The sequence below is a fragment of the Urocitellus parryii genome, chromosome 7 (assembly GCF_045843805.1).
Source record: "Urocitellus parryii isolate mUroPar1 chromosome 7, mUroPar1.hap1, whole genome shotgun sequence".
NCBI classification, from domain to species: domain Eukaryota; kingdom Metazoa; phylum Chordata; class Mammalia; order Rodentia; family Sciuridae; genus Urocitellus; species Urocitellus parryii.
Window position 1 is genome coordinate 140,751,114 of NC_135537.1, and position 26,661 is coordinate 140,777,774.

A 26,661-nucleotide genomic window follows, 5' to 3' on the forward strand; every position below is an offset into this window, starting at 1 on the left:
GGGCTGGGGTATGTGGCTCAGTGATAGAGTGCCCCTGAGTTCAATCCCCAGTAACGCCCCCCCTCAAAAAAAACTCAATTAAAAAAAGGGCTGGAGATGTGGCTCAGTGGTAAAACACCTTTGGGTTCAATCCACACTACCAAAAAAAAAAAAAAATATTTACCTTTGTACAGTACTAACATGATGAATATAATTTCAGGTGGAAAACTAAAATATTGTCAGTTCAAAAAATTTTACTCAACGTAGTTTAAAATTAAACAAGGCTAAAAGATGACAAGTATATACCTTCAGGTTGCATTAAAGGAAGAAGCCACATCTGTTATACTAGTTCCCTATTCTGGTGATTCAATTAATTTCTCTAGAACTTTTCTCTAATTAAAATGGGTTGAATTTTTTTTGCATTAAATCTAACAAGTATTTGAATATTACAAGTAACTACTTCCTCCCATGCTTTGATTTTTTTTTTTTTTAAGAGAGAGTGAGAGAGGGATAGGGAGAGAGAGAGAATTTTTTTTTTTAATATTTATTTTTTGGTTATCGGCGGACACAACATCTTTGTTTGTATGTGGTGCTGAGGATCGAACCGGGCCGCACACATGCCGGGCGAGCGCGCTACTGCTTGAGCCACATCCCCAGCCCCCTCCCATGCTTTGAAAAAAGGAAGTTACAAACTATCCACTTCTTTCAATACTGAATAGCATATATATTCAAGAATATTTTACGGGCTGGGGATTTGGCTCAAGCGGTAGCGCGCTCGCCTGGCATGCGTGCGGCCCGGGTTCGATCCTCAGCACCACATACCAACAAAAGATGTTGTGTCTGCCGAGAACTAAAAAATAAATATTAAAAATAAAAAAAAAAAATATTTTACTAGAGGATTCATTCATATCAGAGCTTTATTTTCACCTGTTTATTTGTTTATATATTATGTATTTTATGTTAAGCTAACTAAAATCAAACAACTTAATATCTATGACTTCAAAAATTGTGTTTTTTCTAATGAAAAATGAATGGGCATCTTTGGATGCCAAGTCAAAGGAAAATACAAATATCTGAAGTGAAAAAAGCCCCAAATTGGTTTATCTGTATTAAAGTTTATAATTGTTCATAATGTCAGAAGGATCTTAGCGCTGAGGTTGTGGCTCGGTCGTAGAGCGTTTGCCTCACACGTGTGAAGCACTGGGTTCGAATCTCAATGCCACATAATAAAAACAAAATAAAGTTATGGGACTGGAACTGTGGCTCAGCGGTAGCACACTGGGTTCGATTCTCAGCACCACATATAAATAAATAAATAAAATAAAGGACTATCCAAACTTAAAAAGTAAAAAAATTTAAAAGAAGGATCTTCAACATTCTTTCACACAAAGGTCAAATCAGTTTCACCATATTTTGTCTTTTTAGTTACTCACAGTGCTTTGTATTTGTTACTTAATTTTACAGTAATATCAAATACTTAACATTTTTAAAGGTTCTTTCTGGGAACTAAAGAACACCAATTTGAGAATCAACAATTTATATTTTTTCATAGAGGATATACACACAGTTAACCAGCATATGAAAAGATGGTCATAATTTTAATCACTAAAGACATGCAAATCAAAGCCACAAAGAAGCACCATTTTACATGCATTAGGATGGCTATAAAAATATAGAGGACATAGAAAATTTGGAACCTTCATGCCTTCTGGCAATCACGTAAAATGTTTCAGTTCCTGTGAAAAACAGTTGGCAGTTCCTCAAAAGGTTAAATCAGAATTATTATATATCCCAGCAATTTCACTTCCAAATATAAAAAGATTAAAAACAGGTACTCTGGGCTGGGATTGTAGCTCAGTGGTAGAGCACTTGCCTAGCATGTGTGCGAGGCACTGGGTTCAATTCTCAGCACCACATACAAATAAATAGATAAATTAAGGCCCATCAACAACTAAAAATATGGTACAAAAAAAAAAGTACTCAAACAAGTACATAGAGAGGCATGCTCACAAGAACACTAAAGGTGAAAAACAATCTAAATGTCCACCAATAGACAAATAGAAAAACAAATTGTGGTATGCACTTGCAAAGGATTATATGTTCAGTTATAAAAAGGAATGAAGTACTAGTATATGCTATAATGTGAATGAAGGTCCAAAACATTAAAGAAGTCAAATACAGTTGCATATTCATTTATATGAAATATCCAGAAGCAAATCCAAAGACAAAAAATGAAGATTCATAATTATCAGAGGCAAGGAAGAAAGGAGATAAATGAACACCTGCCAAATAAGCATAGGGTTGGGGCTGGGGTTGGCGCTCAGCGGTAGAGTGCTCGACTCACACATGCAGGACCCTGGGTTTGATCCTCAGCACTACATAAAAATAAGTAAGTGAAATAAAAGTATTGTGTCCAACTACAACTAAAAAATAAATACTTAAAAAAAATAGGCACAGGGTTTACCTTCAGGGTAAGGAAGTGCTTTGGATGAATAAATGTGGTAGCTGGACAACACTATAAATACCAATGAACTGTTCATTTTAAAATGGTTAATTTTATGTTATGTAAATTTCACCTCACGTTTTAAAGAATTCATAATAGAAACATGTCCTAACTCAATTAAAACACTTCCATGAATTCTTAGCTCTCATTTATAAAGCAGAAATCTCTGGACCTAATTAATATTTTTCTGATTCAGGATTGTGATTATGAATAACAAAGACTACATGAGTAAGCCATCCCCCATGTCTTAATTATCTCAGCCTCAGCTGTATCATCCATAAAATGATGGATTGCATGTGCACATACATAACAAGTTACATACAACATCAAGAAATTCATATACCTACTGTAACCCATTCAAGCAATTCCTCTAGACTCAACTGTGGGGGTCGTAAGGAGAGCACATATTTTATCTCTACGACCCTTTTCAGTTCTAAATTTCTAATACTGTTGCAGTCTAATACAGTCAGCCTCAGATTTATATTGGCTCGTGGAGCTGTACTACGCTTTTTCCTTCTTATATAGTTATTCAAGTTCACTGTCAAATACACTATGATTACTAATTGCTATCCAACACTTAATTTTAAGTTTTTAAACTTTAAAAATTCAATAAGACTGGCCAGGCATCGGAGACATGCCTAATATTCCAACAGTTCAGGAGTCTAAGACAGCAGGATTGCAAGTCTGAGTCCAGCCTCAGCAACTCAGCAAGAACCTCAGACCTGCTAATAGCAAGACCCTGTCTCAAAAATAAAATAAAAGGCTGGGGATATAGCTCAGTGGTAGAACATCTCTGTTCAATCCCCAATATCACACACACACATTTTTCTTCAATTAGATTCTATTCAACAATTAGTACTATACATCCTATTTTAGTCATTTAAAAGGAGGAATACAAAATAATGATAGTCCGGGTAAAAGCTAAAACAATTAGCCCAGCGTGGTGGCAAACACTATAATCTCAGCTACTCAGGAGGCTAAAGCAGGAGGATCCCATGATCCAGGCCAGCCTGAGCAACTTAGCAAGATCCTGTTTCAAAATTGAAAAAATAATAAAAAGGGCTATAATGTCCCTCAGTGGTAGAGCACACCTCAATTCAATCCTCAGCACCACAAATACACACACTCTCAGCACAAACCCTAAGACAATTAAGTAATTACAAAACAAGAAAAACACCTCATTAAGTACTAAACTAGGACATTGATAATGAGCCAAAAAGAACTTAGAGAAGAACAAGGACAATGTAAGCTGGAGGGCTAGGGACTGGAAGAAGACTTAAATGGACAGGGAAGGCAAGACAGATGAGATCAAAAGGGCATTAAAGGGACATTATGGGGCTGGAGTTGTAGCTCAGTGCTAGAGCACTTGCCTAGCATGTGTGAAGCACTGGGTTCAACTCTCAACACAACATATGAATAAATAAAGACTCATCAAAAACTAAAAAATATTTTTTAAAAAGGGACATGATAGAAATAGGCACAGAAGGAATATACAAAAAGGGTTGGGCTGGGCAATAATGTGAAATAAGGTCACAATATATATGAAAGGGTTAATCACAGTTAACCTTAAAAGTTAAACAAAACAATTACCTACAAAAATAATCTATGGAAGAGAACAGGAACAAGAGAGATGATTATTGAGGGGGTGGAGGGAGGAAGCCTATAGGAATACTAGAAACTGTAAATTTTGCCTGTAATTTCAGTGAAGTATTTGTTACCCTGTTTAATGAAAGAATAAAGAAACCTTCTACAGCTTTAATCTGAGTAGCAGAAATATTTGTAAAACTTCATTGATGTATTTTACTATTTGTATAACATACCACAATTGCAAAATAAGACACAAATAATTGCAGATGATATAGTAAGAACCTCTGTAGTTTTGAACAAGTGAAAGAAGAGTGCTAGGGACAGGAATGCATCTTGTCCAGCATGCATGAGGTCCTGAGTTCAATTCCTAGCACCCCAAGGGGGAAATAAAAGAGTGCTGTATTAGGTGATAAGTCTTCTGGTAATACATGAAAGGATCTGAACTGACAGAGGACAAAAGTCTTTTAAGTAATATTCAATTATAATAATACTAGCGCTGACACCTAACATAATATATCAGGTATTATTCTAAGATGTATATATAAAAAATTGCTTCCAATCCTCTTAACAACCCAACATGAAAAATATTATTATTATTTATTCCCATTGTACAGATAATCAAACTTATCCTCAGAGAGATTAAGTGATTTGCTCAAATTCACACAGCAATAAGAACATCCGTGACAATAAACTTTTCACCACACATACCAAGGGCACTTTATCACTAAGCAACACTCCCAGACCTTTCTACATGCCCATAAATATACAACAAATCAAAAACAAACTAAAAGTAGCAAGAAAAACAAAATTATCAACAGATGCCCAGTGCAGTGACACATGCCTATAATCCCAGCAACTCAGGTAGACTGAAGGAGGAGGACGGCAAGTCTGAGGCCTGCCTTAGCAATTCAGTGAGACTGTCTCAAAGTAAAAAACTGAAGAGTTTTTAGAGTGCCCCTGGGTTCAATTCCCAGCAATGGGGGTTGGGAGGAGGGGTTACCAGTACTAAAATGCTGCTTATAGGCACTGAGTGAATCCAACAGCAACAGCCCTTATCCACATCTTATAACCTCAATATCAGCATCACCCTATCACCAGTCAACATCCACACCTGACCATAAGCCTCACTCAGAATTACACCATATACACACAGAATTACACCATCTACATCCCTGACTCCTAAAATAAACTTCACAAAAATAAAAAGTAATTTCTTACAAGAAAGTTACAGATCCCTAAAAAAGAGAATAAAAACTGAAACATTTCAAAAGAAGAAATATCATGATTTCATAACCTACTTATGAATTTACATAGGAAAGAAAAAAAACAATCCTAAAATTTCTAACTTGGAAGACTTCAGGATATTAACAAAAACAAAAATATAGCCAGGTTTATGGTGGTACACACCTATAATCCCAGTGGCTCAGGAGGCTGAAGCAGGAGGATCACAAGTTCCAAGCCAGCCTCAGCAAAAGCAAGACGCTAAGCAACTCAGTGGTTGAATCCCTGGTGAATGAAGGGAGGGAGGGAGAAGCATGTCCATTAAAAACAGCTACACAAAAATGTTCATAGTAGCTTTAGTCATAATAGACAAAACCCAGAAACCAGAAATGATTCAAATATCAACCAACAGCTGGAAAAGTAGCTCACTGGTAGACAGCTTGCCTAGCATGTTCAAGGCCCTGGGTTCAATCCCCAGCACTGCCAAAAAGGAAAAAGGCCAAGGAACTGACTTTAAGCTTGAGGCCAGCCTTAGCAATTTAGCAAGACCCTTCTCAAACTCACTCTCTCTCTCTCTCTCTCTCACACACACACACACACACATAAAGGTTGGGGTTGTAGTTCGGTGATAAAGTAATTGCCTCTCATGGACAAGGTCCTGGGTTTGATCCCCATAGGTACAAAAACAAACAAAAACCAAAAACAAAACATGCAAGGGTGTATTAGCTCAGTGGCAGAACATCTGTGTAACATGTGAGACCCTAGCTTCAATCCCCAGTACTGGGGAGAAAAAAATGCTTGAATTGCTCATATCACAATGCAATCTGAATAAATGAAACTAAATAATAAACACTAAATTCTGGGACACCGTTTTATTTGACTTTTTTTTTCTAATAGAATTTATGTTAAAAAATAGAATGAGGGCTATGGCTTTAGATCAGTGGCAGAGCACTTGCCAGTGTATGTGAGGCACTGGGTTCAATCCTTAGCACCACATAAAAATAAACAAATAAAATAATGTCATTCATCATCTACAACTACCAAAAAAAAAAAAATGGATTGATAGTACACTTTCACATATTAACTGTCAAGGAAATTAGATTTTATATCAATTATTTTGCTTACTTAACAAACATTTCATTTTTCAATAACAGAACTACCTATTGTTTTTTGTTAAAAAAATTTTTTTTAGTTGTAGGTGGACATAATATCTTTATTTCATTTTTATGTGGTGCTAAGGTTTGAACCCAGTGCCTCACGTGTGCTAGGCGAGCACTCTCCCACTGAACCACACCCCAGCCCCTACCTTATTGTTAATGAATGGATTTACCACCTCAACAAAAGTCATAGAACACATTTCAAATGTTTGCTTACTGTATTTATTTCACCATTCCTGTCCTAATATAGTCCATGCCATCACCTGAAAGACTAAATGAAAATCTGTATTTACAAGGCTCTTAAATGTTAACCAGATACCTTATTAAATCTAATTGTTTAGAGTTATTATACACACACACACACACACACACACACACACATATATATTTTTTTTTTTTCGTGAGGGAGGAACTAGGAATTGAATCCAGGGGCACTTTACCATCCCCAGCCCTTTTTATTTTGAGACAGGGTCTCTCTAAGTTGCTGAGACTGGCCTCACACTTTGGATCTTCCTGCCTCAGCCTCTTGAGTCACTGAGATTACAGGCATGCACCACCATGCCTGGCTTCCTTTTACTTTGACTTCTACATACAGCATCAGCTCCTTCCTTTTACTTTTGATTAAACTTCCTGGCATTACATTATAGAACTGAGCATTCAAAGATAAAACATAAAAATACATGTAATTACCTAAACTGAAATTTTAAAAATATTTTAATTCATTTTCAAATTTTTTTATTTTTCATTTTTGGTAGAGAATGAAAAAACATTATCATTAACAACTACATATCAAACTAAAGAATCTGAAAGTAACACATTATATTGTCCCTCCTGGGACTCAAAACCCTTCAATTTGGGCTGGGGTTGTGGCTCAGCAGTAGAGCACTTGCCTAGCATGTGTGAGGCACTGGGTTTGATCCTCAGCACCGCATATAAAAAATAAAGGTCCATCAATAACAAAAAAAAAAATTTAAAAAGCTCAAATTCTAGGAAACAAAATCAACTAAAATACTATATTCCTGTTGTGTGATGGTTGCTATAAATTTCACAATCATCATCATCCATTTACACAACATGAGATTAAATACTATACCATGTACTATATAGAATTCCTATGCAACAATGAGGAACAAAGTTTCTTTATCAAGAGCAATTACATGGGACTGGGACTACAGCTCAGTGGCAGAGTGCTTACCTATCACTTGTGAGGCACCTATATTTTGTTTATTTTGTTTAGCACCACATAAACAAAATATAAGAATGATGTTCATCTACAACTATAAAAAAATTTTTTAAAGAACAATTACATGCTAAAAATTAATTTTAGTTTTCAAAGGTCAATATGGTTGCTTTTGGCAGAGACAAAACTTTTCAAATTTTAAGTGACACTAAACTCCTGAGTCTAAAAGAAAAAAACCTTGAACTTTAGTAATTCTAGTCATCAACTTTTACTGAAACCTCTTTTTCAGTGTCCCTGAGAATAAATTGGTAAAAATCAATCCAATATACAGAGATTCATAATTGCTAGCATAGGTGGATTAGAAACATCAACCATACTGGGTGTGGTGGCACATGCCTGTAATCTCAGCCTCTTGGGAAATTGAGACAGAAGGATCCCAAATTTGAGGCCAGCCTAAATGGAAACTTAATGAGACCCTGTTTCAAAATGAGGGGGAAAAAAAGTGGGGGGCCAGGGGGAGAGTCCAGAAGCTGTGACCAAGAAAGAATTTAAGAGTAAATGGACTGGTTCTTACGTTCACTGCTACTCAACCTGAGGTTCCAAACTGGTCTGAAAGCATGCAGGATCTCATTAGGTTGCCCAGGTTGGCCTCAAACTGTGCCTATCCTGCAGTTTCCTACTGAAGACTGGAAAGCAACTAAAGACTGGTCTGCAGTTTCCACTGCTCAGCTCACTGAGCAGATAGGAACAACCACCAAGCAAAATGGAAATATAATTATGGAAAATAAATAGTAGCTTCTAAAACAAAAAGGGGGGGGATGGGCTGAGGATGTAGTTCAGTGTAGAGCACCCCTGGATTCAATCCATAGTACTGCAAAAAAATTAAAAAATAAAATCAACCAAAACATAAGGACTATGGTTAGATATAATACATTGAAGCACACTGAAATCCTTTTAATATACTTATTTAGACTATTAAGAAATCATATAGGGGCTGGGGTTGTGACTTAGCCATACAGTGCTCGCCTAGCACATGCAAGGCGCTGGGTTCAATCCTCAGCACCGCACCACATATAAATAAATAAATAAAGGTATTGTGTCAACTACAACTAAAAAATATAAAAAGTCATATAATAAATTTTATTAAACTACACATTACTACATATTACAATTCCTATTTTAAAATTAAATCTATGTCCCCAAATTTAAAAAAAAAATAAATATGTCCCAAGTTTTTTAAAAAGTTCTCATGCACGATGTGATGGCATATGCCTGTGATTCCAGCAACTTGGAAGGCTGAGGCAGGAGGATTACAGGTTTAGGGCCAGCCTTAGCAACTTCGTAAGGCCCTAAACAATTTACCAAGACCCTGTCTCAAAACAAAAGTCATTTTTATTAAAATGACTGGAGATACAGCTCAGTAGTAGAGCATCCCTGGGTTCAATCTTCAGTATCCCCCCCAAAAAAAAAAAAAATTTATCTTGCTGGGCACAGTGGTATGAGCCTATGGAGAAGATCTCCTCCCAGCCCCCCAAATACTACAGGTGTTTGAACCCAAGGGCACTTTAGTACTGAGCTATTCCCCTGCTCTTTTTACTGTTTAAGAAAGGATCTCATTAAATTGCCCAGCTTGGCCTCAAACTTGTAATTCTTCTGCTTGTTTCCCAAGTAGCTGAGATTACAGGCATGAGCCAGTGTGCCAAGCCAGGATGTTCTCTGGAGCCCAGGGGGTCAAGGCCAGCCTGCACAACATAGTAAGACCCTGTCTCAATTAAAAAAAAAAAAATTAATATATATTCTTTTAGTTGTCAATGGACCCTTATTTTATTTATATGTGGTGCTAAGAATTGAACCCAGTGCCTCACACACTACCCCTGAACTACAACCCCAACCCTCTTTTTCTTTTAATAAATTCTGCAATTCATGAGAAACTGCATTCATACAGAGCATATGACACACATTTCCCAGTATCAAAATATCAAAATTTGCCAGGCAAGTGGTGCCTGCTTGCAAATCCCAGCTACTCAGGGGGCTGAGTCAGGAGGATCATGAGTTCAAAGCCAGCCTCAGCAACTCAGCAAGGCCCTAAGCAACTCAGTGAGACTCTGTTTCTAAATCAAATATAAAAAGGGTTGAGGACATGGCTCAGTTGTTAATCACCCCAGAGTTCAATCCCCAGTTTAAAAAAAGAAAAAATCAAAATTTAACCATCATTCCCAAAACTGCTAGTACCCTGCCTCAAATCTTTTGGACCAAGTGCACTATACCCTCTAACTCTGAGATCTAGGAAAGATAAATATGCTCAACATGACTACCAAATAACTGGTGATTGCAATGAGTATAGATTAAGAGTAAAGTTACTGGCATAAAAAGGTAAAAAATAAATATAAGCATAATTTGGGAAACACAAGATTATAAGTTAAAACAGGTCTGGAGCATTTGTCTAGCATACACTGGAACCTGGGTTCAATACCCAGCAATGGCAGAAAGGGGAAAAAAAAAAAAAAAGGAGAAGGGAGGAGGTGAAAAAGAAATTTCAAAATAAAGTTAACTGGATGCCAGAATACAAAAAAAATATGGCAAGCAAAAGTGTCCCATAATAATGCTTACCCTAACTTGGGCACCAAACTCTGACACTGCCAATTATTTTTTCATTATCGTAGTTCTCTAAATGGAATTCACAAGCCATTAAGGGGTCACAACCAAAGAAGCAAGTCTTCACTTTCTTATAAATATTTAGCTTGAGAAAAACTATTCAGGAGCAAAAAAAAAAAAAAACTGAGAAGACAAAATTCATACAGAGCATGGACAGTGTCTTAATGGCACATAATTTTCACTTACAGTTTGTTGAATTAATTCATTTTTAAATACAAAGCATTTGCAAGGTGAAGATACACCTACAAATACCATCTAAGTAAAAAAGCTTAGAAAAAAATGAGTACTCCAATGGCCTTCAAAATCAAGGATGGTGAAAAGAGCTTAGGAGGCAGAAATGGAGTATCAAATTTTTCTTAAATAAACAAATGAAATGCCAAAGGAGAACAGAAATTTCATTCCAGGCAAGGAAAAAAGAAACCTTCTCAAAGATTAAAATTCACATTAGGGCCAGGCATAGTGGCACATGCCTGTAATTCTAGCTACTTGGGAAGTTGAGGCAGAATAGCATTTGAAAGACAGCCTGGGTAACTTTGCAAGACTATAAAATAAAAAGTAAAAATAAAAAGAACTGGGGGGGCCAGGCTTGGTGGTCGAATGAATGCCTGTAATCCCAGCTGATCAGGAGGCTGAGGCAGGAGGACTTCGAGTTCAAAAGCAAGGCCTAAGCAACTCAGTGAGACCCTGTCTCTAAATAAAATACAAAATAGGGCTGGGGATGTGGCTCAAGCGGTAACGCGCTCGCCTGGCATGAGTGCAGCCCGGATTCGATCCTCAGCACCACATACAAACAAAGATGTTGTGTCCACCGAAAACTTAAAAAATAAATAAATAAATAATAAAAATTCTCTCTTTCTCTCTCTCTTTAAAAAAAAAATAATAAAATAAAATACAAAATAAGGCTGGGGATATGGCTCAATGATTGAGTGACCCGGAGTTCAATCCCTTGATTACAACCCCCCCCAAAAAAAGTTACAGAAGTTATACAGCTAATAAATGGTAATGTTAAGTGCTAGTTTTATTATTATTGGTGTATGAAAATCAGAAAGCTCTGTTCCACCCTATTATCTCACAATTCTTTCTCAGAAACTAAATTTTGAATGTCTTTCTAAACATTGTAGTAATTCACCTACATCTAAACCTGAATAAAATTATTTGATCAAATAATTTATCAAAAGGAAAAATGGGCCCCTTTCTCAGCTGAAAGATAAGCTAGAGGGCAATTAAATATAGTTATATTTAAATAATGTAAGGGGCAGTTACAGTTATATTTAAATAATAACTTATAGATCAGTAGTAGAGTGCTTGTTTAACATGCATGAGGCCCTGGAGTTCAATCCCCAGCACTGCAAAAATAAATAAATAACAAACCTAGGACAGAGGCTGGGTTGTGGCTCAGTGGTAGAGTGCTTGCCTAGCATGTGTAAGGCACTGGGTTTGATCACCAGCACCACATAAAGATAAAACAAAATAAAGGTATCGTGACCATCTACAACTAAAAAAATATTTTTAAAAAACTCTAGGACACAACTGACATTGGCTTTTTTTTTTTTTTTTTTTTTTTGAGATGGGGTCTTGATGCGTTGCCCAGGCTGGCATGTCAAACTCTTGGCATCAAGTGATTCTCCAACTTAGCTCAAGAGCATTTTTACTAGGCTGCGGTATTATGCAAAGTACTCAGTAACCTGTACCTTTACTTACTTTATAGGCCAAATCCTTCTCCCACAACCTGTCACTTCCACCCCACTCCCATCCCACCCACACCAATACTGGGGGTTAAACCTAGGGGCACTCTATCACAAAGCTACATCTCAAGCCCATTTTATCTTATTTTGAGACATTGCCTAGGCTAGCCTCACACTTGCTCTCCTGCCTCAGCCTCCAGAATAGCTGGAATTATAGACATATGCCACTGTGCCCTGCAAGGTACTTTGAGAAACTTTTTTTTTTTTAAAGGACACAATACCTTTATTTATTTATTTTTATGTGGTGCTGAAGATCAAACCCAGTGCCTCACAAGCTAGTCAAGCACTCTCCCACTGACCTACAACCACAGCCCAGAAACCCCTATCTTTTATGAACCACGTGTCATCATGTAAGAAGACACAGCCTTAGACTATATTTCAGAACAAAAAATCTGCTTCTAGCACAAATTGAAGGAATATAGAAATAGAAATAATTGTTATCAAATGATGACAAAAACACCTCAATTGAAAATAGCCATTTCTAGCCCTTCCGAAGGTTTTAATTCATGTGATATTTTAGAAGATATAAAACATCTTTAATGAAATTAAAAATCGAATTTTAGCTAGGTGTGGTGATGCAGGCCTGTAATTCCAGTGGCTTAGGAGGCTGAGACAGGAGGATCACAAGTTCAAAGCCAGCCTCAGTAACAGCGAGGTGCTAAGCAACTCAGTGAGACCCTGTCTCTAAACAAAATACAAAATAGGGCTGGGGATGTGGCTCAATGACCAAGTGCCCCTGATTCAACCCCTGGTTCCCTCCTACCCCTGAAAAAGTCAAATTTTAATCACTAAAAATTCAACTACTTTAAACCAACAATGGAATATAAAGGAACAAAATATTGGTTATATCTTCTCACTTTCATTTTATAACAGGAAACCTTAAAGAATATTAAAAAAAAAGTCCAGCCATGAAGAAGTTCAGAAACCTAAAAAGCAGATGATCATATGTTGGCACACTGTTTAATAAAATAGTCCAATTTTATACAAGACTTGACTATAGAAATAGTAGTCAATAGTCAAAATTTTAAAGAACAGATTCATTCACATATGATCCTAAACTGAATCCTTAACTCTTACCAAAAAAAGCTCTTAATTTCTTGAAAGTTAAATCTGTATGAATGCAATTAGATGTTATAATAAAAACTACTTATAATCAAAAGGAGATAGATATAAATGAGAAATTAACTGATTTTAATAAATAAACAAATCAGCCAAATGCAAAACAACTTATTTCCAGGTACTACATATAATAACATATAATCTCAATTCTACATGAAACGCCAACAGTTGGCAAAGGTAACTTCTGGATTTACTAAGTATTCATGTCCACTAAGAATCATCAAATTATTAAAATCAATTATACTTCTTTGGGAGTATCCTGTCATTATGGTATCCTAATAACTAATCAATTTCATTCTTATTGATGGAATGACATCAAAGAATGGGACCAAATATAATGCATATTTTTATTTAGCTGTAGATGGAAACAATGCCTTTATTTTATTCCTTTATTTTTATGTGGTACTGAGGATCAAACTCAGTGCCTCGAACATGCTAGGCAAGTGCTCTACCACTGAGTTACAACTGCTGCCCCCATGTATGTCTTGATAAACAAATCTTATTTTTTAATAACATATATTCAATTAATTGCCATATACACAGTTCTCCAGAAGTTTATATTATAGAAAAAACAATAATTATTTTCTATTCAGCAACCCCTCGTACATTTTGGTCTTACACACTATTGTATCTCTTTAAAACCTCTCAAGAGCAGGGTGAGGTAGCATGCACTGTAATCCCAGCTGACAAAGGAGGATCACAAATTTGAGGCCAGTTTCAGCAATTTAGCAAGACCCTGTCTCAAAACAAAAAATAAAAAGAACTGGGGATGTAGCTCAGTGGTAATGTGCTCCTGGGTTCAATCACCAGTACCAAAAAAAACCCCTCTCAGAGGGTTGAGGATATAACTAAATGGTACAGCGCTTGCTTAGCATGCACAAGGCTTTGGGTTCAATTCCTGCAGTTGGGTGGGTGTGTATGTGAGCATACACACAGACAAAAAAAACCTTTCAGAGTTTCAATTTATTTTTGATAATATTCTTCAGTTTAGAAGCAATGTTTTGTTATTATAAAAGTCTCTAAACCAGTGGATTCTAAGATATTCCTCCATGTATAAGACATGAGATTATAACCAAATTAACGAATCAGAGATCAGAATGCCAAAAATTAAGTCATTAAAAGGGAATCCACAGAAAGAGCCAGTTGTGAAAGAACAGGAAGTGATGTATACTGCCATTTTGTACACGAACTATTTAGAAACATAAGAAGTGCCATACTAATCTGGAATCAACCCAGACTAAGAGCTCTCAGTATTCTCTTTCTGACAGTGACATCAGAGGTCATCTTCTGAAAAAACCCTCAGGCAGTTTTTCCTTAATAACAAATTTAGCTAATTGATCCTGAAGACACTTTTACCACTTTTAGGCAGAGTTCCTATCAGCTATGGAAAACAGTGTTTCTTTTTGTTACCCCCAAGAGTACCACTTAGTCCCGGTATGCTGAAATACAGCAAATACACACCCTGTGTATATTCTTAAATTTTATAGCTTTTATTGATAAAGCCTCTCTTCCTGCAATCTTTCTAAGATAAAGGAAGTCTCTAGTAAGCAGTATGGTTGGATATACACATGCTAGTATACATGAATTCATTATCAACAAACCATAGTCTACAGAAATAGGCCTTATGGCACAATTTGCCACATAGGAGAAAACTCCACACATCATAACATGAAATTTTGTATCATGAAATACAGATTCAAATGAATAGTGCTGCTTAAATCAAATCAATTGAAATGAACATCAAAAGGGAAGAAAGAAGGAAAAGAGCATTCTATTTTGTGAAGGGAAAAAAATGATAAAACTACATCAAAATCATGAAATAAGATAATAGAAACTATTAGCACCCAGCACTATTGCTAACATCTTTATATCCCTGTATTCAAACAGATTTCAAAAAGCAACACACCAAGAAAGTTCTGGGTACATTTAATGATAACAAACACAAAAGTATTTTTTAAATAAATAATTCACTAAGTATAACTTAAACACCAACTATAACTTGTTTGTAAAATATCAAGACAGATCATATCTGTGATATTACATTTTAGTCATCTTCATCACTTTGGGAAAATTATTTAATTCTACTAATATTCACATGTGGAACATTTTGAAATCACTTCCCCAGGAAACCTAAACACTTAAGGGAAAAAATATTGACAGTACATCAAGATTCCTTCAGGACTTGAAGACTACTTTTTGGTCACAAAAAGCACGTGGCAATGTTAAAATTGTTTTTATTTATGTTTACCCAGACAAAACCAACAAGTACCAAACGAACTGAGATGACCTTTTTAAAAAAAATGATACAAAGCAAAAGTTAATCATAATTAGGCATATTAATATCAATTATCTTCATTTCTTTAAGAAACAGAGCATTTGCTACAGAAAGATTTCTAACCTAATGATTTTCAGAAAAATTCCAATTTTAATATTACACAAACCAGTATTAACCTTTAAAATCCACAGCCCAGGGACAAACGTCTATCAAAAGCCTGTCTGTATGTAATAATTGGTTTTTTAAAAATATTTTTTAGTTGTTGATGGACCTTTATTTTATTTATTTGTATATGTTGCTGGGAATCCAAGCAAGCGCGATACCGCTGAGCCACAGCCCCAACCCCTGTATAATTTTTAATAACTCTTCAGAACTTGCAAAAGCTATAGGAAGAAAAATAAGAGAATACAAAATTATTTTATTTGAATTCTAACGAAAACTCAACCTGCTCAAAAAAAAAAAAAAAAAAAAAAAAAAGCCCATCCAGAGACACATCAACTGTTCCAACTTGAGGGGTCCTCTTGAAAGGCCATACCCCCTAGCAATAACAACAGGAGCAGCTATACTTTCCATGGACAAATCTCAGGAGAAGAGTATTAACGGTACTGTTATCGATTTAAAAATCAAAGGAAGAAGAGTAACCTTTCCAAGGGAAGCGCCATTACTTCTCTCTCCTGCTCCCCCTCCCTTCAGTGTATACATGGGTCTGTGTATGAAGAAATTGCCTCGGACTTCTGCAGCATTGCAGTACACTAGACGATGAGGAAGGGGGAAGGGTAGGGGGAGAGAAACGCTTCCATCACCCCTAAAGAGAAGTATATATTTCTTGAGGGTTGAATCCACCCAGTAGGCTATTCAGAACAGTCTCCCTTCCCAAGAATACATAGACACTACAAAGGAGGAGGAGGAACGGGAGGAGCAGAGAGACCTGAGGGAAAGGGACTTCGCGCCTTTAAATCGGGGTGCACATCAATCCTGTCTCCCTACCAGGGCCACACCTTCCTCGAAACATCCCCTTCCACCACCCCTTCCGGTGACCCTCAGGAAAAAGGAATGTAATTGCTCCTACCCCTCATAACAGGAGGGCGCCCAGCTAACCAGCTTCTTCACCCCACCCACAGAATCACAGACCCTCCTTGTCTCCCTCCCCCACCCCACTCCCACATCCCTTCTTCCGTAGAGGCCTGAGTGGGCCGAATTTCCCCGCCCCCCGCCAGGTCTCCTTTCCCTAGCAGAGGTGCCCTTACCCTTTAGCCGTCAGGTCTGGAGCGGAGTAGGCAAACGCAGCCCCCCGCAGCGCTCAGGTAGCTGCTAGCTGGAGGGCGAGGAGTGAGGAGGGGGCCTGGCGACCGACCGCCGCCCCCCACCCCGCGGAGCCCCAGCGAGCTGCCCAGCCCAAGCTCTGCGACAAGGGGCGGGGAGGGGGGCGGCGAGGGGACGACCAGAGTCGAGGAGGCGCCCTCAGCGCTGGGGCTCAGCTAAGATGGCGCGGGGAAGTGCCCGGAGCCGCCGCCGCCGCCGCCTCGGGGGAACCGGCCCGGGCCTCGGCCGCCTCCCGTTCTCACACAGCCGAGGCCCTCTTGGTCCCCCGCCGCGGCCCCTCGGCGGGCGGGCCCACGCGTGGCCCTCTGCCACCACCACCACCACCCCTGGGAAGGGGGCGCTCACAAAGAGAAGCGAGGCCGCGGGCCGGCCGGCGGGCGGCGGGGCGGGGTCCCCAGGGGCCGGGAGGCCTGAGAGGCTCGCGGGTGCTTAGCACTCTTGGCCCGCGAAGGGCGCAGGGCGAGCGGGACCCCTCCTCTTTTCTCAAGCAGGCAGTGGTACCGACTCACTCTCTTTGCCACCCTCCCTCTCTCCTTCAGAGCCCTGAAGCCACAGAGCCCGGCCGCTGCCCAGGTTCCCCCCCTTCCCCGACACCACTCCCCTCCTCCCGACAGTCATCCCAGTCTCCGATCTCGCGAGATTTCCCGCCTGACAGGCCCGACCCTGCGCAAGACACGACTGCGTACGTGCGCGCGCCCGTGAGGGCGCGTGTAAACCTTTTAATTGAGCCAAGTTCCCCCGGTGGCCTATACTGTGTCCAGCGCAACCTCACTCAGCTTTCTGAGCTTCTGTGCCACGCGGGTGACAGGTGTATTCACCCCCGGAAGTCTAAGAAGACTAACTTGTCTGCACTCCCCTTCTTCTCACCTCCAAATCATCAGCTCCTCCCACCAACCAATAGTGCTGGTGTGAAAGTTTGTCCTAAAGTGTAAAATATCCCATTCCTTAGATACCTTACCTCGACTCCTCCTTGGAATTCAGAGGTAACCTGAGCATCGTAATCAATATATAATTCAGTTTTCAGATTCTAATAGTTTATAGTAATTTTTGGAAAGGCAGTAAGACTTGGAAATATAATTTAAGCCACCCTATATATTGGTGATGGTAGGAAAGCTACTTAAAAAGAATTTGCAGGTTTGGTAGTTTGAGTGATGAGTAGTTTTTTGGAACAAGTGCAGCAAACCAAAGGATATACGGGGAGAGGTAGAACTCCTTTGGGAAGGGCCGTGCACAGTAGCGCACGCCTGTGATTCCGGCAGTTTGATAGGCTTAGGCAGTAGGATCACAAGTTTGAGGCCAACTTCTCAATAACTCAGCGAGACCCTGTCTCAAAATAAAAATAAAAACCGCTGGGGATGTGACTCAGTAGTTAAGCGCCCCAGGGTTCAGTCCCAGGTACAGAAAAAAAAAAAAAAAAAAAGGACAGGGGGGTGACTCCGTAGTAAAGCGCCCCTGGGATCAGTCCCAGGTACAAAAAAAAAAAACAAAAACGTGTGTGTGTGTGTGTGTGTGTGTGTGTGTGTGTGTGTGTGTGTGTGTTGAATAATTTTTCTTCTTTTTTTAGGGACAAAAAGTGGTTTGTTTGGGGTTTTTTAATATTTTTTTAATGGTAGATAGACACAATACCCTTATTTTATTTATTTTTATATGGTGCTGAGAATCAAAACCAATGCCTCACACATGCCAGGCGAGTGTGCTACCACTGATCCCCAACCCCAGCCCTCTTTCAGTGGTTTTTAACTCAAGAACAACTGAAGGGTTGGGGTTGTAGCTCAGTGGTAGAGCACTTGCCTAGCTCATGTGAGGCACCACATAAAAAAAATAAATAAATAAAGGTACTGTATCCATCTACAACTAAAAAAATTATATATATATATATATATATATATATATATATATATATATATATAGAGAGAGAGAGAGAGAGAGAGAGAGAGAGAGAGAGAGAGAAAACACTTTTAGTGTGTCTGAAGTGCAGTCACGAAAAATCGTGGCTTTTCAACCATCTTAACTGAGACAAATATATATCTGTTTTGTTTACTGTGGAAGAAATTTCTTTGGAGCAGTGATTGGAAGTTTCAGTAAACATCAGAAAAACAGTGCATATGATTTTTTTCTCAATACTTTTTCCTGTAATAGGGTACTCTGTGAGTCATTCCATTTTTTGCCTATGTTGTCAACCACTGTCAAATGGTATGTCCCCCTCAGCATATAAAAACTTGCCCTTTCTCCTTTTGGGGTGGGAGGTGTGGGAAGATTACCATCTTCATCTCTTCACAGCCAGGCTGCTAGGGAAACGTGGATCTTCCCACCTCCACTGAAACTGATCTTGCTGAAGTCAAGAGTGACCTTGGTTGCTATATCTAGTGAAGTCATTTAATCCTGCCCTTCCTGTCATCTGCAATATTTGACATAGTTGACACTCCTTCCATCTTGAAACTGCGCTCCTCCTTGGCTTTTCAACACCACTCAAAACCAGTTTTCCTTCTACCTTCTTTTCCTGACAGGGGCCCTCTTCCTCCACCCTATCCTTAAAAGATGCCCCTCCAATTCTGATCTGTTCCAGCAAGAAATTATTACAGCATGAATGTTCTCTTATAAGAGCTAGGAGTATAGCCCAGAGGTAGAGCACATACTTCGCATGTGGTGAAGCCCTGGGTTCAATACCTAACACTCCCCCTCCAAAAAAGAATCTTTTCTTCTTCCATCTAATTATTTCACACATTGGGGACTAGAAAGAGATTCAGTTTCCCATAATATATTTTTATGGAAAATTCCAAACAAATACAAAAGGATTAGAATAGAATAATAAACTTCTTGGGCTGGGGATATAGCTCAGTGATGGAGTGCTTACCTAGAATAAATGAAGTACTTGGTTAAATCCCCAGCACTGCAAAAGAAAAAAAGAAGAAAGAGGAGAAGGAGGAGGAGGAGGAGGAGAAGAGGAGGAATAATAATAAGAAGAAGCTGCCTTGTGTCCATCACCCAACTTCAACTATTTAAAACACTACCATTTCCCCCTCCACACAGCCCAAATTTTGTTTATTTGGTGTGTGATACTGCAGATTTAACCCAAAGACTGTTGATCAGTGAGCTACATTACCAGCTCTTTATTATTTTGAGACAGTCTTTCTAAATTACCTGGGTGGGCCTCAAACTTGCGATTCTCCTGCCTCAGCCTCCCTAGCATCTGGGATTACAGGCATGTGCCACCTAGCCCAGCACAAAGAAAAAAAAATTAGTTCTACCTCTTCCCTGCATAAAAACCTTAGGACTGGCCTGGGGCTGTAGCTCAGTGATAGAGCGCTTGCCTAGCATGCATGAGGCACTGGGTTCGACTCACAGCAGCACATAAAAATAAATAAAATAAAGGCATGCTGTCCATCTACAACTACAAAAAAAAAAAAAATTAGGACTTTCAGTTTGCTGCTTTTGTTCCTAAAACTGCTCATCACCATGTCCAGCTCCCCTGGAGTATTTTTAAGTAAACTTCTTGTAAACCATAACATTTCACCAGTACATACTTTAATATGTATTGCTAACAATGACTTTTTATTGTAAAATAACCACAATATCATTATCAACCCTTTATAAAAAGTTTTTAATCCTTTAATATCATTTAATACTTAATCTATGTTCAGTTTTTCCCAATAATTTCCAGAATGCCTTTTACAGTTCATTTATCTGAATCAAAATCTGAACAAGTTCCACATTTTGCATTATTGATAAGTACATCCATAAATATTCTTTTCATGTGTAAAACTTTCATTTCATTTTTGCTTTCTTCTTTTTTTTTTTTTTTTTTTTTTTGAGACAGTCTCACTAAATTGCCGAGGGTCTCACTAATTTGCTGAAGTATCCAACTTGGAATCCTCCTGCCTCAGCCTCTAGAGTCGTTGGGATTACAGGTGTGCACCACGAAACATGACTGCTTACTTTCTTTCTTTCCTTTTTTTTTTTTTTTTTTGGTATTGGGATTAAACCCAGAGGTGCTTTAACCACTAAGCCACATCCCCAGTTATTTGTTTGTTTGATTGTTTTGAGACACAGTCTTGCTAAATTGCTGTCTTTTTTATTTTTATTTTTTAGTTGTAGATGGACACAATACCTTTATTTTATTTATTATTTTCATATGGTACGGAGGATGGAACCCAGTGCCGCATACTTGCAAGGGAAGCGCTCTGCCACTGAGCCACAATCCCAGCCTGCTGAGAGTTTTATTTAACTTCTGAGACTGACCTTGAATTTGGGATCCTCCTGCCTCAGCCTGCAAAATCGTTGGGATTACAGGCATGTGCCAGGATGCCTAGAACAAATGCTTTCTTTTTGGTGGGGGGATGGTACCAAGGATTGAACTTAGGGCCACTCCACAAATGAGCCACATCCCCAGCCCTATTTTGTATTTTATTTAGAGACAGACTTTGAACTCGAAATCCTCCTGCCTCAGCCTCCTGAGCCATTGGGATTACAGGCATGAGCAAGCATGCCCAACTCCAAATGCTTTCTTAAAATTTCTTTCTTTTCTTCTTTCCCTTCTTTTTTCTTTTCTTTGAAGTTTGTTTATTTACAGGTGGCTATTAGGTCGGTGGTGGCAACTTGGTGGGACTTAGAGCAAAACAGCCCCCCCCCAAGGGACATCAATCAGGCGCCAGCGAGATTGCCTGTCAATCAGCGAGATCACCTGACTAACGCCTGTCAATCAGCAGGACCCCCTGGTCAATCCTGGAGTTCAGCCAACTCCACTGACCAACTCCAATGCAACAAGGGACCCTAAAAACACCTTTTCCTGTCCCAAGCCCTTCCCTTCCTGCTGTAAGCCCCATAAAAGTCCAGCCCAGCAAGCTTCCACATGGTTTCTCCTCAGACCCTTCTCCTGCCACTCTGGCAGTTTGATCAGTTCCATCTGGGAGTGATATCCCAATAAAGCCTGTTCCGTGGCCCTTTTTAAATCTGCCTCCTTTGGTCGCTGCCCACCTTCGCCTGATCTGTCAGTGGCACATACCTGCAATCCCAGCAACTCAAAGAAACTGAGGCAGGGGAACTACAAGTTAGCCTCAGCAACTAAGCAAGGGCCTAAGCAATTTAGTGAGATCCTGTCTCAAAAATAAAAAATATGCCAGGCAAGATGGTGCACGCCTGTAATGCCGGAGACTCCGGAGGCTGACACAGGAGGATCTGGAGTTCAAAGCCAGCTTCACATGCATAGCAAGGTGCTAAGCAATTCAGTGAGACCCGGTCTCTAAATAAAATACAAAATAGGGCTGAGGATGTGGCTCAGTGGTTGAGTGCCCCTGAGTTCAATCCTCCGTACCAAAAATTAACAAATTATATATATATATATATATATATATATATATATATATATATATAGAGAGAGAGAGAGAGAGAGAGAGAGAGAGAGAGAGAGAGAGAGAGAAGAGGTTTTTTTATTGAAGAGGTCAGATCAGATCAATTTTTTGCATTCTGGACTTGGCCCATTTCATCCTCATCATGTCATTTCACGTGTTGTTTCACATTTTCCTTAATGCTCATACTTCTTGTAAATAAGTTGATTATATTTATGGCATAATTGTTTATTTAAGAATGTTGCATGGGTGATGTTTTTATAATATTTACTATCTGCTATCACCTCATTCTTATTCTTACCTCCACCTCTACCATAAATTATAGTTCCATTCTTTCCAATTTCCCCAGCACTAAGAGATTTTTTTTTTTTTTGGTGTGGTGGAGGGGGGATCCAACCTGGGGTCTCCCATATGCTAGGCAAGTACTCTACCACTGAGAAACACTCCCAGCCCAAAAAAGAATCTTTTTTTTTTTTTTAAGAGAGAGAGAGAGAGAATTTTAATATTTATTTTTTAGTTTTCCGCACGCATGCCAGGAGAGCGCACTACCGCTTGAGCCACATCCCCAGCCCCCCCAAAGAGAATCTTAAAGGGACCCTGGATGTCTTTCATTTATTCTACTTCTGTGCCTGTGATCTGGTGTTAATAGGTTTCTATCCTCAAAATTCTCCAAGTTTCATACACACACACACACACACCACACACACACAGCACACACAAGCTTTCTTAACATTAAGCTTATTTAAGAATAAAACACCATTAATAAATACTACAAACCATAGCAGTTATTTCATGTAAAAATTAATTTTAAAAAGATAATAACAGGGGCTGGGGTTGTGGCTCAGTGGTAGAGCACTAGCCTAGCACGTATGAGGCCCTGGGTTCCATCCTCAGCACCACATAAAAATAAATAAATAAAATAAAGGTATTGTGTCCAACTATAAAAAATAAAATATTTTTTAAAAAGATAACATTTGGGGTGGGGTTGTGGCTCAGTGGTAGAGTGCTTGTGTGAGGCACTGGGTTTGATTCTCAGTACCGTATATAAATAAATAAAGATCCATTGACAACTAAATTTAAAAAATAATAATAATAACATTTATCAGAACAGTTTGCGTATATTGCAGTTCCTGGGTATTTAACTCCTGAACATTTCTCTTTGATCCATACTGCCCCATCTGAGATAGTTCATACCTCCCAGTTTCTCAACTCTGTACTATAATTGCCTTCCAACTATTCCCCACATCCCCTCCACCAGTATGCCTCATTCTCTATACCAAGGTGAATAGTTTTATTGTTCCTAAAATGTAATTTATTTTTCTTTCTTGTTTTTGGTACTGGGGATTAAACTCAGGGGCACTCAACCACTGAGCCACATCCCTAGCCCTATTTTGTATTTTATTTAGAGACAGGGTCTCATTGAGTTGCTAAGCACCTTTGAACTTGCCTCCTCCTGCCTCAGCCTCCTGAGTCACTGGGATTACAGGAGTAAGCCCCCAAGCCCCGCTGCAATTTCTTTTTTTTTAAATGTATTTTTTTAAGTTGTCAATGGATTTTTATTTTATGTATTTATTTTTAGGTGGTGCTGAGAATCAAACAGAGTGCCTCACACATGCTAGCAAGCACTCTACCACTGAACCACAACCCCAACCCATAAGACTATTTTTTGTGTGTGTGTGTGTGTGTGTGTGTGTGGTCCTGGGGATTGAACCTAGAGCTTTGTGCATGTGAGGCAAGCACTCTACCAATTGAGCTATACTCCCAGCGCCTTAATTAAGTTTTTTTTTTTTTCTTTTTTGGTGCTGGGGATTGAACCCACGGCCTTGTGCTTGCAAGACAAGCACTTACCAACTGAGCTATACCCCCAGCCCTATCAATTAAGTATTTCTTAAGTCTGTAAATAAGAATCAGAAAGCTGTGGAGAGAACTGTGGATACCAACTACATTTTGACCTTGATAGAAAAGTTACTTGAGACTCCTGGGCATGGTGGCCCATGCCAATAATTCCAGAGACTTAGAAGACTAAGTATGAGGATCATAAGTCCAATGCTAGCTTCTGCAACTTAGTGAGATCCTGCCTCAAAAGAAAAAAATAAAAACAAGCAACTCAGTGGTAAAGCACCCTGGATTCTATTTCCAGGCCAAAAAAAAAAAAAAAATAGAAAGAAAGAGAAAGGAAAGTTACCCAAGCAATGACAAAACCGAGAACAAGCTCTTTCCACGTTTTCTTATTTCCTCATAACAAACCTGTGAGAAGGTAATATTAACCAGCTTGTAATATTTGCCTCAATCACATAACTGATAAGTAAGTGGAGAGCTAGAATTTGAACCCAAAGGTGTGAATGAGATCAAACATCTTTCCATCATATTGAATTATTAGTACTTTGATTACCAAGAATACTTTGATGGTACATACACATTTCTGGTGTGTATAAGAGATACCTGAACAGGTGCAATGCCAGTATATTTATTGTCACACATGTATCAGTATCTGAAAAGATAACTTGTCAATGTGTCACTGGATGCACAGACTGAGAAGAGTAGAGGTTCTGTCCAATGAAATTATTTTCAGTATTGTAACTCAAGTAAAGGATCAAGTCAATTTAACAAATACTTGTTAAAATCTCAATGTGTGTTAGTCTTAAAATTCAGAAGGAGCAAACAAAACTAGCATTTATGGAGTTACTCTGTGCCAAGCAGTGCATGAAGCAAGGGCTTATATTCATTATTCCCTTGGTCTTCCCTACATCCTTGTTCGAGGTATGACTGATGATGATGATGATAATAATTTCTGTTACAAAAAAAAGAAAGCTCAGAGAAGTTAAGTAACTCTGTGCAACATCACATCTCCACTAAAAGAAAAGCTAAAATTAGAATACAGACTCTTTGGGCTGGAGGTGTGGCTCAAGCGGTAGCGCGCTCGCCTGGCATGGGTGCAGCCCGGGTTCTAACCCCACATACCAACAAAGATGTTGTGTCTGCCGAGAACTAAAAAATAAATATTAAAAAATCTCCCTCTCTCTCTCTCTCTCTCTCTCTCTCTTTAAAAAAAAAAAAAGAATACAGACTCTTTGATTATTAAGCCCCTATTTTTTTCACTGCCTCCCAGTCCACTTCTCTAAACCTTCTCTCCTGCCCTACCCCCAGGAACTCAAAATCTTCTTATAGAAATAAGATTTTTTTAAAAAGAAAGAAGATTTGCATGTACAAAACATTTAAATAATCATGTAAAATGACCTGTGAGCAAAGGATGCATAGAACAATATCTTACTTTTAATAGAAACCAGTTATGGGCCTCAGCTTCCAATCTAATGAAAATGAACTAAAATGATCTCTAGAGTCCCTTTTAGTTCAAAAATATATAGAGGAGTGCTGGGGCTGTAACTCAGTGGCTGAGTGCTTGCCTAGTATGTGCTGGGTTTGATCCTCAGCACCACATTAAAAAAAAAAATAAAAATAAAAAAATAAAGGCATTCTGTCCATTTACAACTACAAAAAAATTAAAAATGTTTAGAGGAATGATGCAAATAACACAGGCAGCTAATTTGAATTCTGAAGTGTGTGTGTGTGTATGTGTGTGTGTGTGTGTGTGTGTGTCTTACTAGGTTGCCCAAGGTGACCCCAAACTCCTGGTCTCAAGAGATCCTCCTGCTTCAGTTTCCTAAGTATCTAGGACCACAGGCATGCATCACTGTGCCCAGCTAGTGTGTGAATATTTAGAAACAGAAATAGAAAAGTCTTCTTTTGGTATTCTGCTAGAATACTCTACTTGAATATTAAAATTTAGGATAAATTCATTGCTTGTGGTGATATCCCAATCCAGGGTTAGATAAAGTATAAATTTTTTGCAATCACATCATTATTACTCATGGAAATCTCTGTTTTTTTACAATAGAAGGTAAAAAAAAATAAAAATAAAACTGAATGAAAGGGTATTTTAGGGCCAGTTTAGGGCCAGGCACAGTGGTATATGCCTGTGATCTCAGCTACTCCAGAATCAGAGGCAGGAGGATAGAAAATTTAATGCCAGCTTCAACAATTTATCAAGAATCTGTCTCAAAATAAAAAGGGCTGGGGGTATATCTTGGTGATGAGCACCTCTGGATTTAATCCTTAGTATCACAAAAAAAAGGAAGGAAAAAAAAGAATTACCAAATTTAGAAACTAGAGGTAAGATATTCCATAGAACTAATAATAATCAAATAAATAAATATATAGATAGGTTATTGGAAGCCCATTCAGTGTATCCTGGGATGATATCAGTGCATCCTTAGACTTTATTTTTCTACAAAGAAAGATATTTTTTCTTTTTTAAAAAATTTGTTCTAATCAGTTATACATGATAGAATACATTTTGACACCATACATAGGGTATAACTTCTCATTCTTCTGTTTGTACATAATGTAGAATTACACTAGTCATGTAATCATATATGCACATAAGATGATAATGTCTGATTCATTCTACTATCCTTCCTACCCACACATCACATCCATAGCCTTTTAAATATATGTAAATAAATAAATATATACAGGACACAATACCTTTATTTTGTTTATTTTTATGTGGTG

The 26,661-nt window shown here is 38.4% G+C and overlaps 1 protein-coding gene across 2 annotated transcripts in view; it reads right to left on the reverse strand.

The window, feature by feature from the left end:
• The window catches only part of Taok1 (TAO kinase 1), a 129,741-nt gene extending 112,411 nt beyond the window's left edge, over positions 1-17,330 (reverse strand). For both annotated transcript variants that reach the window (XM_077801163.1, XM_026388776.2), the window contains exon 1: positions 16,669-17,330. The gene's annotated coding sequence lies outside the window, so the exon portion shown is untranslated. The remainder of the gene's footprint in view (positions 1-16,668) is intronic.
• Positions 17,331-26,661: the final 9,331 nt, after the last annotated feature.